At 38.0% G+C, this 14,502-nt stretch overlaps 1 protein-coding gene across 10 annotated transcripts in view; it reads right to left on the reverse strand.

Annotated features, from left to right (window-relative positions):
- The window catches only part of LOC132912309 (max dimerization protein 1-like), a 234,682-nt gene that overhangs the window by 25,665 nt on the left and 194,515 nt on the right, over positions 1–14,502 (reverse strand). The window contains exon 7 of one of the 10 annotated variants that reach the window (XR_009659169.1): positions 12,185–13,583. The exons of the other annotated variants lie outside the window; for them this stretch is intronic. The gene's annotated coding sequence lies outside the window, so the exon portion shown is untranslated. The remainder of the gene's footprint in view (positions 1–12,184; positions 13,584–14,502) is intronic. 10 annotated transcript variants of the gene reach the window in all.

Consider the following 14,502-nt stretch of genomic DNA (forward strand, 5'->3'; position numbering starts at 1 on the left):
TTTGTCATTTCTTTTTCAAATACGTTCGTTTGATAAATTTTCAATTTTAAATGGAAATATCAAAAAAAGAAAAAAAAAAGGAGACTTCAGTGTTACTTATCGTAAAGTAACGAAATAATTAACAATTTAACGTTACTATTTCAACAGCACGGTAATTTTAAATTTATCTCGAATCCCATTTTTATGTAAATTTTTTACCATCGCCGAATGAAAATTTTTTTAATGAATTTATCATGTGAGCCGTCATATTGAAAATGAAAAAAAAGAAATATAGATTAATCCAGTTATTTCGCCAGATTTATAATAGCTTATTTCATTTTCTTCCGTTTCTATTTCAATCCACTTTTGCAAGAACGTCAAGTACGATTAAAATCAAGAGTAAGCTTCGCTATAATTTATCCCCGAGTTTCCAAAGTTTCCAGCGATGAACGTCACATCCCAGCCTAACATAGTAAACGAAACTTACTCATTTTCATTAACGCTTCCACAGTTTATTCGCTTCCTGTTTTACCGTATTCTCCGTCAAACGAAAGCGAATGTATTCCAATTTCAAGCTAGGATAAGACAAACGAGTCGAAAACTTTGCCAACACGAATGCAGGAATTTCAATTGATATTACGAAGAACAGATCTCCTCTCTCGAGTAACGAAGTTATTCTTTCAAATTCTTTTATACGGTATGTGGAAATACTGCTCGGTTATAAATTAATTATATTCTTTTCTTTATACTTGGCAAATTTTTTTTTTGAAAAAGTGGCTAGAAACGAACGATATTTTATTCAATAAAATGTTCTTGGAATTCTATGGAAACGCATTGCCAAAAAAATCTGAAATTTCGCGATAAAATTATTCGAAAACTCGGTAATATAAAAGTTAATTTCATATTAATTCTACGGAAGCAGAACGAACAGTGCTAATCACGAAAACGGTAACAAACGAGGTGAACTTGTAACTCTACCTAACCAGTGTATTACGATTTACTCGAATCTCCAAGTATCGAAGCTTTCTAAACGACCCGTAGTAGATAGTAGTCCTATAGGATAATCACATGGCGCGTTACCACGCTACAAAATAAATACAAATTCCGCAATCCCACGGAGACACATCGAATCACCTCGCAACCGAACAAAATCCACCATTTCTCCTAGTACTCTTCTCTCACGCAAACAACGTGAACAGCAAAGTTCTCCGAGCAACCTACGTCGAATCTTATTTATTTACCGAATAATACACAAGCGGAACCTACGAGCGACGAAATGCTTCACGAGGATCGAGTAATTAATTCAAGACGAGGGACCAAACGAAAGCACGAGCGACTTAATGTCATTCGCGGCGCGCGGAGGATACTATCAGGACTTTCGAGGCGGCTTCGACTCACGAATGCAATCTCTTTCCATTGGAAACGGTGTTTCTCCCGCCGCGACTATCGAGGATTGCAATGAAATGTTTATAATGGTGCAAACACACGCGTGCGATCCGAATGAAATCCCAAACTCGTTTGTATGCAAATTCCACCGCCTGGCCCTTCTCCCTTTCTCAGCCTGTCTTTCCACGCGTTCTTTCGCTTCTATCCCTCTTTTCTTCCATCTGCCGAGCCACCCTCGCGTACGCGTGCACCCTCCGCTATAGTAATTAAGCGACGCTAAGAGGTTCCTGCGTTTCCCCATTCTTACCTTAGGCAGTTCGTTTTAATTGTTACGCGACGATTGCACGCGTGAAATTTTTTAGTTTTCTTTTTTGTTGTTCCTTTTTTTTTTTGTAGTTTGTAACGTTGAGGGATAGGTTGACGAGCGATTTTGGAAATTTTATGAGAAATCGGGGGTGCTTTCGCGAGATAAGGGGATGGTCGGTAGGACACAGCGCGTCCAGATTAGTGGAATATGGGGATCGTAATATAAAGTGGAATAGGGGTTGCGATAGCAGGATTTTAGGGGGTGATCTCTTTCTTGCTTTGTTTGCTAATAATCCGGATATGTTTTGAATTCGAGAGTTTTTACGAGTCCCAGTGAATCCGAAGTTCGTTTTTACGTCTCGATTGTGATCTAAAGTTTTAGGTCGGCCTTTGGATAAGAATGTCGTGACTTTAGTTACATCAAAGAAGAAATATGGAAATATTCGTTTTCGAAGTATAATAACCACAGCCCGGATATACAGACTATTTGAATAAATTTGTTGAGGTTATTAGATGTATGTGAATACAAAGGAACGCGTGGATAAATTGTAAGGTAGAAAATATATATTTTAAATACCGAAGTGTAAATACAAATCGGAATATAATTGAGCTGATCCAGATCCGCACGCTAGCAGTGTCACCCTATGACTGAAAACCCTGAAGCCAATGTCGCCTATCTACTGTTTATGGTTTGCCTTCGACGCGGTCTTTTGTCTATACGTTGTCGATGGCCTCAGTGCTTGAGAGAACTAAAGACCAGATATAGTGTTTTCTCAGAAATGATGACCACTTCAACAAGTACACATAACGAATTGTTATTTCATATGATGTCACAGTGGGCCAAAGAGACTAGCATCGATACTTTTGAAATGTACATTCGTATAATGTCCTAGTTAGAGCCTATAAAAATTATGCATCGTTGAATGTTCCAATCTTTCAATCAATCTATTCAACGAGAGTTTTCTGTTTCCTCTGTCGTTTAGTTTATTGACTTGATTTATCGATATCCACGGAATTCTATTCGGTTTTAAATCTTCGAAATTGAATATGTAACGTCCGCCGCAGATACGTGTGAAATTCACCCGCATCTCGTTACATACGAAATTTTGTCAATAATGATACCATAACGGTGATAGCCCGACGCAAAGCGACGATCGTTATGATATGGAAATCATTATCGACGCTATTGAGGCACGTTTATGCGGTGTCCGTTCCTTTAATGAATCTATTCGTAATTTTACGTGCGTTTGTCTCCATTATGAGCTAAATTTCGTTAGTTCTTTCCAGACATAGGAGATAATTCTATTGTACATTGAAATCATTATAATTACTCGAAGCATATTAAATTACAGGATGGGAAAAAAGAGATAGAGAATTATAAAAGCACACGTAGAAATAAGTTAAATGTGAAGAATATGATTTTTTAATTAAAGCCTGGTTTTTGAGAAAATCCTGCATACGCGCGTATCTGATAAAGTTCCAAATTCCACTTTCTCAAAAACGAATCTTTAAATGAAAACGATGCTCCAAATGAACAAATTTCATTCCAGATATTATTTATTTATTCGAATTATCTTCGCACGTAGAATAATCTTCAGTTGCATTCTATTACACCGTGCTACGTAAAATTATTCGGTAAAATTATCAACACGCATTTATCGTCCAATTTCTATAGTTTCCGCGGAATCCTTTGAGGTGCACATTTTGTAAAAGGTAAACGCCTCGAAACGGCGAACCCGCTATCCATCGAGAATCCGCGCATCTTTGATGGATCTTGCGATCGTTTTTCAGAAAATTTCGCGTAGAAACTCGCTCCGTTTCCAGGTCACCGACAGCGTCAACGAGTTTGCCCGCGAAGCTTCCCGATTTCATCGTATATTTCCCATTTTTAGAAAGAGTACCTCACGTTCGTCGAGCTATCCAGTTCCAGCCAGCGCGGGCAAATTGCGTTTCGTATCAGCTCCGAATTGCGGATTTGGCGAGCGAAAGCGAGCAAAGAAGGGAAAATAAATGGCCATCGGGGAATCTCGAGGACACTTTCGGACGAACGAGAAATCGTTCTTCTCCTGTTGCCACTGTACCAGGCTCGTTTAATTAAAAATTAACGCGATCAACGCGATGCAAAATATTATGCAAGTTGAGGAAGTTTCGCCAAGAGATACGATGTACGAGGGCAGTTAATAGGCGAGGATTAGCCTGATTTGTATCTGGCAGAAGGGTTTCTTAGTTCTTTCTTAACGTCTGTTAATTTTGCCTCGTGCAAAAATTGGGAAAACTTGGACGAGATATTCGGAATTTAATTAGCAATGGATAAGAATTTTTAACTGTTTCTACGTAGCTAAGGAAAAATATTCGTCCCGAGTGTTAGAGCAAAAAGTAAATTATTCTGATCGAGTTGTTTGCTTTAATCCGGTTGCGTTCTTTCGGCTATTTTCAAACATCTCTCAGTATTTTCAGTATCGATATCTTTTAACATTAAACAATATTTTAAATTCGAGTGAAATATGGAAAGACTGTTATTATTGAAAGGATCGTTGCCAGCAGCGTGAATGTTGTTTTCAATTTTACGTTAGATATTTTCCCAAAATATTACAAGTCTTTATTGTTGCTAAAATATAAAAATACCAAAATTCGAGTATCGTAACAGAGTTAAGAAATACTCTCTGTAAGATTCGAAATTATTTACGACGAAGTCTCGGTTATTCGAAGTTCCGTATTATTCGACGTGCTCTGAACTTTACCATAACTTCATAGCATTACTTTATCTCGAAATTGTAAATAGTTAGGTACTGTGAAAGCAATTAATCAAACTTTCAACAGATTAAGTAATTAATTACATTTAAATACATGTACAACATTATATTATCGAAACGTTATCTACAATTTTATCATGCGATTTATGAATACTAATAAACCTTTCCGAGTTCTCGATTATTCGAGGTAGGTCCGTTCCATATCATCTTGGATAATCGTGTTTCTATTGTATTAACAATAAACGAAAAGTTACGTCGTTCACGAGGAGTATAAAATTAATTTACTACGTTAAATAGCTACAGCGAATTTACTATTTTCCAAGTAAATACAGTACATTTTCTTCATCATCTGTTGAAAAGACATTTCTTCTGTCTTTGATCAATTTTCGAAACGAATGTTTGACTGGCACTAGAGAAAAATCGAAGAGGCGGAAGTTGGAGAACTTTAACACGGCCATTACCATCCTCCACCACAGAGAATTATGTGATACTTCGATTCAAAACACGTTTCTCTGTTAGACCGTAAAAAACTAGAACAAACATGTTTATCGCGTGTTACAGGCGCTGCAAAACATTTCCAGCTGACTTCAAAGAGATTTAAAATTATTTCTCCGTTCGTGCGTTGCAAAAACAAGCCGATCGTCTTTCCAATGCTCAAATTTTTCATATTAGAACGTCGTCGTGTTCGATATTGATCGATCACGTTTAAATAAATCGCTCGAACTGTAATAGCGTTTGCAATTTTGAGATCGTAAAAGGAAATTTGCTTAAAAATTGGATCGCTTATATTATAAAAAATTGACAGAACCGAGTAGCAACGGTTCTGGATGGATTGCATATAAATGAACAATTTTTATGAGGAATGTCAGGATGTAGTCGAAAGGAATAAATTAAAAGTTGGATACTCGAGTTCTCGTGTTTCGTGGAATCGAGGAACAAGACAAAGAGGATGTTTCTGCTACAGATATTCACGGATCTCAGATTGTATTTGCAAAGATACTGCGGAAGTTTGGAATTTTCTAGGGAAACTCTAATCATCTTATACTCGGCCCTTAATCACCTTACTCGCTTTGTTAGTCCACGCTTCGTGGAACGCTTAAGTTCACTGCAGCGTCGATGAAAGCTCGTTTCTCAATCCTATTCGCTTCTTATTCGAACTACCCGTTTCCGTGAAATCGGCACTCGTCTACTTGGAGCTTAGCAAATAAATATCGCAAGCAATTGCTATCCATTTAAGAACTACTCAATTCTATGCTAAATATAATTTCGAATCTTGCATCCCATATTTTATTTCCAAGGTTTTACACGTATGGTTCTTTTTATCTGTAGAACTTCTCCAGCTTTGAACTCCTATCTTTTTGAGGGATTTGGTCTACCTTCTTCTTTGCAACTTCTTCTATTTCCTGGCCTTTCACCCTTTGCGATTGAATTTTTATCTTTCGCGTGTTCTCTTTTTCTTTTGTTTCCTCCAACTCTTCGCCCTTTGTGCTTAAACTTTTCTACACTTTCATTATCCTTATTTCTTCTTTTTTCTACCTTCTTCAAGGTAGCCCTCTTGTCTTACCAACATTTTTCTATCCTTTTTCAACGATAAATAAATAAACCGATGCTGGAAAATACGGTACACGCTCGTGTAACAGTTCAACTGAAGGATTTCTAGGAAATTACATAAATTCTGCCGGAAGACTCTGTAATTTCAGGCTGTTCCGAACGAAACCCTGACAGCCATTGAGAACTCTAGGAGCGAGGGCGGACTCGATAAATATTAAAAATCGCGTGAATCTCTGGGTCAAGCCACGATCGAACCTTGTACTTCGCGAAACAATTCGTAGAAACAGAACGAACGTGTTTGTCGTCTAAATTCAGAACAGATACTGTCGCGTGACCAAAGTTCTACGCAAAACCGCGTAGATTCCCAGGTCGACGATACAACGATCGCTGTCAGACGTCGATGCCAGGAAATTTGCCTATAAAATGCAGGTATATACCGCCGGTCTAAATCACACGGTCTGCAGATAGCACGTGTGCACCGCCGCGTATCGTGCACACCATCGTCGTCTATACGCCATATTGGTGACGCGTGCGACGCTAAGTTATTCTGGAAATTGGCGCTGCTCCAAAGATCTTCGCCGGCGTTCTTCCTTCGACACACGAACCCATATGCCCTTCCTGTTTTCCCGTCTTTTCCTTTCCGTTCTTCGACGTCTCCTCCTGAAGTTCCCTTAATATTTCGTTCCGTTCTGTCTGTCTTTTTCGGCACTCTTAAAAGTCTGACCTTGCTTCGGATGCGTTTTCCATTATTTCTTCTGACGGCTGAATGTGCAGGAATTTACTTTGAGAATAGAGTGTGTGTTTTAAAGCGTGTGGATATTTTTGGACAAATTTATTATCTTGTCGTATTTATCGTTTCCTTCTTTTGCAGTTTTTTTTTCTTTTTTCGTTTGTTTGTTACTTCAGTGGTTTTGAATTGAATTTTGAAGGTTCTCAAATGTTTACTTCGATTCACTTTGGTTCATTTTGGTTGCTTTTCTCTGCTCGGAGTTTCAACGTAGATGAATTTACTTCTAGCGGACGATATATCTTCCTAGATTTTCATTTGTCTTGTCTTTCTTCTCGAATCTTGTCTTACTCTATCATCTTTGGACTGTTTCCATTTAAATATTTGTATCATAGTCGTGTCTCTTTCGTAGATGCGAATTCGTCACACGATGCATCAATAAGAAAGTATTTTCGATAAACCATGAATTTCGATATATTGTACGTTTGTCGTTTCTGAACTGAGAAAATTAAACGATGTAAGGGAATTGAAAATCGACCAAAGATATTTTCCTTCGGCACACATAATTTTAGACGCATCGGTGAGAGTTTGAGACATCGTAGATGCCATTTTACATACTCCAGATCCGCGTGACTCAGAGCGCCAATTTGAATATGGTTCAACTACATTTCCTTGAGTTAGCATGTTTCCCCGAGAGACTGCTGGAAGGATGTCTACAAGTTGCTGCTCATTTACATATTCCTCGGACCAAGAAACTCTCCTTCGTCGCCAGCAGGATTATTTGCGAAATTGTAAACGTTTTCGATTAACGATTCAGCCCTGTTACAGAGGCACGCGGTGCAAGCTATTCCAAAAATAATAGTAATTTATACACAAATTTCTGACAATCGACGCGAATAACTTTAAATTATGCGAAACTTCCTGAGACTTTTGATTGTTCGAAAAGTTTTTAATGACGAATTAAAATAAGGCTGGAATAAAATGGAAATACTACGTTAAAATTAACTAAATATGAAAAAATCGCACGAAGATAATATTTACAGATTTTAAGGAACAGATTATTTGTGCAAAATAAATTTACATGCATTAAGGAAATTACCATAAAAACTCGTTAAAATCAAGAATAAAACTCGTCTGTGATTACCTGCTATGGAAACAAGAAGGAAGCACGCTCCATAAATGCTATCATGACTAATATTGTTTTACGTTTACGATCGATCGATTATTTCCGACAAGTAAGAGGACAATAACCGAAACTTTCGTACTTTAAAAATAATACACTTGAAAACCATCGACCATTTAAGCAGGCTTCTCAGTTAAATTCATAGAATTCTAAACACACTTTCCTGTAGTCCATTAAAAATTTTATTTCTCAGTAGCACGCGACCATTTAAATTCGCGTGTAAGATATAAATTGCTGCAATCTGTGCGATATAAAAAAACAGAGAAAAAACAGTAAAAGAAAGGAGTGACACGTGAACACAAGGTAAAGTGGGCAATAGCGAGGCGAGAACAATGCGAGGACACGAGCTGACCTTGTCAGCCAATTCCATCGATTGATGTCTAATAATCGTTGCGAATAGGTAGTTTTGAAACAAGTATTTTCACCGAAAATTGTCGCGATTCGATGTTACGATTAACCGGAAACCTAACCGCAAAACGGTCCCAGCCGATTGAAGTTGCACGATAAAGCCCCTGTAAGGAATATATCGCATGTTACAGGCAATCTCGGCGAAAGTTCGCAATTAATTCAGTTACGTTGCGTTCAGCTTAGTGTGGAACACGATTGTTTTGCAAACTGTCTGGTTACGGAGATGTTTCGTCAGAATCCGTTTCATCCAAATTTCCGTGAAATTTCGCTGTTTGGTATTCATTTTCTGGTAATTCAAAACCATCAATGAAAGCCTTTCACGTATGTACGTATGCATGTCGATCTCTCGCTATACATCCGCCATTCAAAAGCAAACTGTTAAATTTTTGAACGGTTGCTACACGATTGAAGCTTAACAAGCCTGTTTTAATTAGCTACTATAGTAAAGTATTAAATTTTTGGATGGTCGCTACACGATTGAAATTTAACGAGTCCGCTTTGATCAGATATGGTGGCTTGGAGGAAGAGTAAGCGCGTATTACCTTTGCTACTATCAGATAATTCAAAATAAAAACCCACCGAGAAAAAGTTTCATGATTTATCACATGCTATGCTATTCTCTCATCCTTCGAATTTACGAAAATTACGAAAATCACACGAAGATTTATAAAGTATGAATAGCGACGACGAAAATATCAAGCAAATCCGTGAAATTGTTTAATAGCCGCAACATGGACAAACAGAATTCGACGATGGGAACTGACGAATTAGACAGGTAAATTAGCAGGTTCGGCGAAATATGCGATTAACAGAAACTTGCTTCTAACGAGTAACGAATATTTGCATTAGCAATCGGAAGAAATCATCGCAAGCTCCAAAAACTACTTAATCATTCCACGAACATCTCAACGACGGAAAACCGCCCCTAACATCGAGCCGAAAAAGAAAAGAGAAATAAAAGAGAAAGAAAAGAAAAAGGAAGAATAAAACGACTCACAGCCAACAAACAGCAAGCTCCAACCTCATCAACCGGGGAACTTCTCGAGAACAATCTTTAAGGGAAAGGGAAGCTTTAAAAATCAGAAGGCTGGCCACCGCCTAGAGCAATTTAAATCACCACGAAGACCACGTCGAGACCCGATCGCAGAGTAGAGCTTCTCCTGGCCGCAAATACTGTCCTCGAGGAACGGAGGGATGAGCGGAGGAATCACCCCGTAAATTTGAGCGGGGGTGCGCGCGATTTCCTGGCGATACAAGTTGGCCCGAACTCCGTGCTAAAAGCCAATCTCCAGCCAGCTGCGATTAGCGTGACCGTCCTCGTCGTCTTCGTCATCGTCAACGGAGCCAGCCGCAGCCTGGGGGACGGAACTTCCGAGATAGATAATACCCCGGGATGTCCAAGTTGGAAGACCTTCCCTCCTCCCTTAGTTCTCTCTCTCTTCCTGTTTCTCGTCTTTCTCTTTCCCATTCCTCGTATCCTTTCCAACCTTCTTGGCTCCGGGAAGAAACCTTCGAAACTACCACACGAGCACGAAGGAACTGAGGAAACGCCACGTGGATGTGTTTGTAATTCTACTTTCCGCATGATTCAATTTATTTCTATGGCGCCTTCGGCCTGGCGACTGCTTGAAAGTCCATCGAGAATGTACACTACCGGCCATAAGAATTTCCACGCCTCCGAATTATTGCAAATACGTAAAATATAGTTTGAACGAAACTCTTTAATTTAATTTCGACCCCTGACGTTGGGTTAGATAATCGTATGAATCACATGCAGTTAGCGGTTATCGGTAGAAGCTATAGTTAAGTCACAACTGGTGCAGTGGTCATTTTGTCACGTAGACGATGTATGTTCAGGTATTTATAGATACAAAGTTAACAAAGATTGCAAAGATAAGAAAAGGCGATGGTTATTGTGTGTCGAAAAGTAAAAATTGTTGCGATCTGATAGACACCATCTAATCGGTTATGCGTTAAAGCGTTAATCCATAACTGATTAATTCGAATAAAATGGAAGGTGGATGAAAATTGGTCCTGCGACAATATCCGAGTTAAGTAACTTAACGAGCGAGTTAAGTGGCGCAGAGTGTTTCAGTTTAATTTAGCGGAACATTTGATCTCGGTTATGGGAAGGAATAGCGAATTAACCAGTAGAAGAACCTTCTTTCACGATAATATCGAAAATGTAACAAAAGTATTGGGTTATCCCGATTCAATTGCGTTAGATATGCAAATATTTGTGGATAATAGCGTACATGGTCTGCGAAAAAGAAACCAGCGAAGGTTGGATAGGCTGGGAAAAGAAGCCGGAAGACCTGCTGGTATTCACGAGGTCGCGATGAACCCTCTTTCTTTCCTCCTGCTCTTCTTTTTCGGCATAAGGATTACTTTCTTTGGTTGCCGGAGTTTCCTTCAGTTTTCCCTCGATTCGGCTCCGATTTGCGATAATGAGTTTTCAAACTCTTTTAAGCGAACGATGTGTATCCAACCCGCTTTGCCCAAGGATCGAAGAACGACACACTTGCAGGGACTTCCAGGAGGCTGTGAAATTCTATTTCCTTCCGGCAATCGCTCCTGTTTCCCGACCTAACGAAAATCCCTGCTACACGCCAGGGATATTGGTAGCCGGCTGGTTTAGAACTTGCCAAAGTATCGATAGAAGGATTATCCTTGCTTTTGTTTTACCTTCAGTCTCGATGTTCTATGATAATAACAACGACTGTTGCGTGAGGTAGATTAAATTATCACTTTCTGGGGGATGAAATGAGGAACGAAGGGAGTAATAGAGAAAAGTATTTAGGGGCTTTTAAAGAGATAGTTTGAAGCTCCTTTGTAAGGTTTAGTTTAGTCTCTTAGCTCAACTTTCAATCCTGCTGTTTTCCTCACTTCCTCGCTCCTGTTTGTATCTCCTCAGAGATCTCGTTTCTTTGGAATGCTTTATTTATAAGAAACGTGGAATACGCTAAATTATATTCACTAAACATATACTAAAAAACTATAACGAACGCTAGAACCAAATACTTAAAAACTATCGATATTCGAACAGTATCTATGGAAACGTAAGACACATATACACTCAAGGAGAGCAATAGGGTGAATTATACTACGGGCATTCCATTAAAGGAAACTTTAATATGAAATTAAAAGAAGCAATGATTTTGTTCATATTTTCTACAAGTAGCGGTGTTAATTTCGCTGTGATACAAATTACACCAATATAATATACTGCGGATGTTTATGTATTTATAGGAAAATTGAGAAGTGCATAAAATGCACGTAAAATGAAGGGTATATGAAATACCCAAAGCAAAGTACTTAAGCAAGTAAGACAATTCCATGTCCAGGTTTCACCTTCTCGATTATAATGGTAAAAATATGTATTTACATAAATAAATATTCCCTACCCCTCGCACCAATATCTACATATAGTACAATAGTGTATATATATATAGTGCTTATGGTTAAATCGTGTTTTCAAGCCCTGTTCTCCACTAGAACTTAGCGTCTCGAACAACGCTATATCCCAAGCACTGTAAACGCGATCCAGAATCAAAGATCGGTCGCATAACGAATTTCTATCCCAAATTCGATATAAAATCTAAGATCTACGTAAAACCAGAGAATAGATCGATGCAGCCACGTGCAACGACAATCGATCTTTCGCGGCCGCCGTGGGACAAACGATTCTGGTCGTTGCCACGAAGGATTAACAGAAATTTATGCAGCAACATCTGCCACCGGTGTCTCAGCGTTCGCCCGTTGCTGATTCAATCGCGGCACGCAGCTGGGCCAGCGCGCGGCCCGCGTTAACATCTTCCAAGTTGGCAGACGACTTAACATTTATCACGTGAGATTAATTAATGACAGCGAGACAGCCGTAAGCGTATATACCTGGTAAACCGTGCAGATTTCTCTCTTCCTTCCAGCACTCTGCTTCCGTTTCACTTTTGCGCATACGTTTCTCTGTCTTACTGCTTAACACGTTCGTCTTTCTGTCTCTGTCTGTCTGCCTGTCTGTCTGTCTCTCTTTCTTTCTGTTGCTTCCCTGAGAATAAGTCGACGAGCAGTTCTTCTCGAGAACATCTGGTGAACTCGATTTGCTCTTGATACGTTCGTACTTATGTAAGTACGCGTACACGTGTGTATTTTCTCCTCATCTCTTGTTCTTGATATTCCTTTTCATTTTTCGATGATTTGTAATGGTCTGCGTTTGTTGGATATTAAGTTTCTTTTTTTTTTTTTTTTTAAAGATTTATTACGTTTGGAAAAATATATGAAAATGCTGTAGCAATTCTTTAAATTTAGTAAACGTTAGTTAATATGTTTTGTGACACGATATGTTTCGGTGATGCCAAACGAGATCAAAGTGATTTTAACAAAGTTCGATGCGAGTAAGTTATATTAATCGCGATTGAGTGTTGATTGATTGAGAATATCGATTCGAACGAAATAAAAAGATCGGGGTAAGTAAAATATATTTTTGTAAGAAATAAAATATTTAAATAACGCTCAGGTAGTGGCATTTTTATAAAAAATAAAAGTTCATTAGAATTAAGGTAAATAACTTATTCATTCTTCCGTCAATTTCTTCGCGCTGTTAAATACATAAGATATGTTCCTTATTTATAATCAACATTAGTTTATAATCATATATTTTTATAAACTTAACAAACAGACTGCGATTTAAGATTTATGGAAATTGATTATTATAAGTAGAATCTACTAATTGTAAGTAGGAAGCTTTTTTCTAATTTGTCGTGTATTCCCTCGCTGATTTTTCTTTACCTTTACAACGAGAGCCATTTGCCATTTTATCTTCCACGTGTCATTGATTACCCATAAATTAGTTTTAATTTGTTCCACTCGTGATACGTTGTAATTGCACCGATGATATATAATTTTATTATAATCGTTTTCTTTGGCACTGTAGCTAATATTCAAGAGAATCATAAGAATAGGGATTGATTAGTATCACATTCTAATATCACCGTGGAGAATCGCGTTACATGCAATGGAAGCCCAAAAGTTAAAGAGAATCAAAATGAAAAATTTGTCTTCTTAAAGCGTCGAAGTTGTCTTTAATCGAAAGCTAGCGGGCACGTTTCTTCAGATAAGAGAAGGTATTTTTAGTTCGACTTTTTGGTAGTTAACAAAGGCTTTTAACTCCGAAAGAACGATCCATCCGTTCAGAGCAAAGTTCACAATCTTCAGCTGAAGATCTTCAACGTGAGAGAGTGGGTTTTCAAGTGACGAGAGTGAGAACATAACATAAATCGCAACTTACAGAAAGCTGAAAACAGAAAAAAGAAGACAAGAATTGTTATACGATTAGAGAAACGGTATAACAAGCTATGAACAGCTATATTCTTTCTTACTACGTTACTTCCTACTGCGATAATTCTGTCCGATGCATTACGATGATGGAAAGAAAATGATCGATCACGGTATGAACAAATACACTGTGTCTCAGTGACTATAGCTATTGAATATTATTCTTTATGATTTTTGTATTATTAAAATAGTGAAATTATTCTAAGGATTAAAGTCAATGAAAAGTTAATTAAATTTAAAAGTTGGAGCTTAATCCAAGAATTATTATAATTTTTTAAATACATTGTTATCCCTTTGCAACGATCTACAATTTTTGACAAAAGCTGGATACCGATCCTTGGTAGAAAAAATAAAAAATCTTTATAAAGAGAGCACTTGATATTCGTCGATTAAAAAAGAAATACAGTCTATTTCCTTCTTACACGAAACACGTAGGAATTAAAATTCAAGTTTGGACGGGCCATTGTCAATCAGCCATTTGTTTTCCACCAACATAATACTTAAGAAAAATATAGTATTTTAAAAATTCCGTAAGTACCAAGAATATTTGTCACTTCAATTAGAATTCGATTAAGCAGCATCTTCCTCCCTTCCAAGCACAAAACTAAACTCAATCGCTCCAGTTAACTAACCGTTCTCGCTTTATCCGTGCCAGATAAATTCCCCGAGATAGCCATCGCCTGACAATCGTTCAACTAACAATAACCCCAGTCGGCCGAAACCATGAAAATCCTCAACTTTCCGCCAACAGAATTTTCTGCACGCGAAATAATGATTCTCGTATATGCGCGACTCGTAAAACACTTTTATAAAACGTGTCGAACGTGTTTCGACTAATGCTGTAGCACCGATAGAAAACGTAAAAGGGAGGAAGAAAA

This window comes from Bombus pascuorum, chromosome 11 (assembly GCF_905332965.1).
Source record: "Bombus pascuorum chromosome 11, iyBomPasc1.1, whole genome shotgun sequence".
NCBI lineage: Eukaryota > Metazoa > Arthropoda > Insecta > Hymenoptera > Apidae > Bombus > Bombus pascuorum.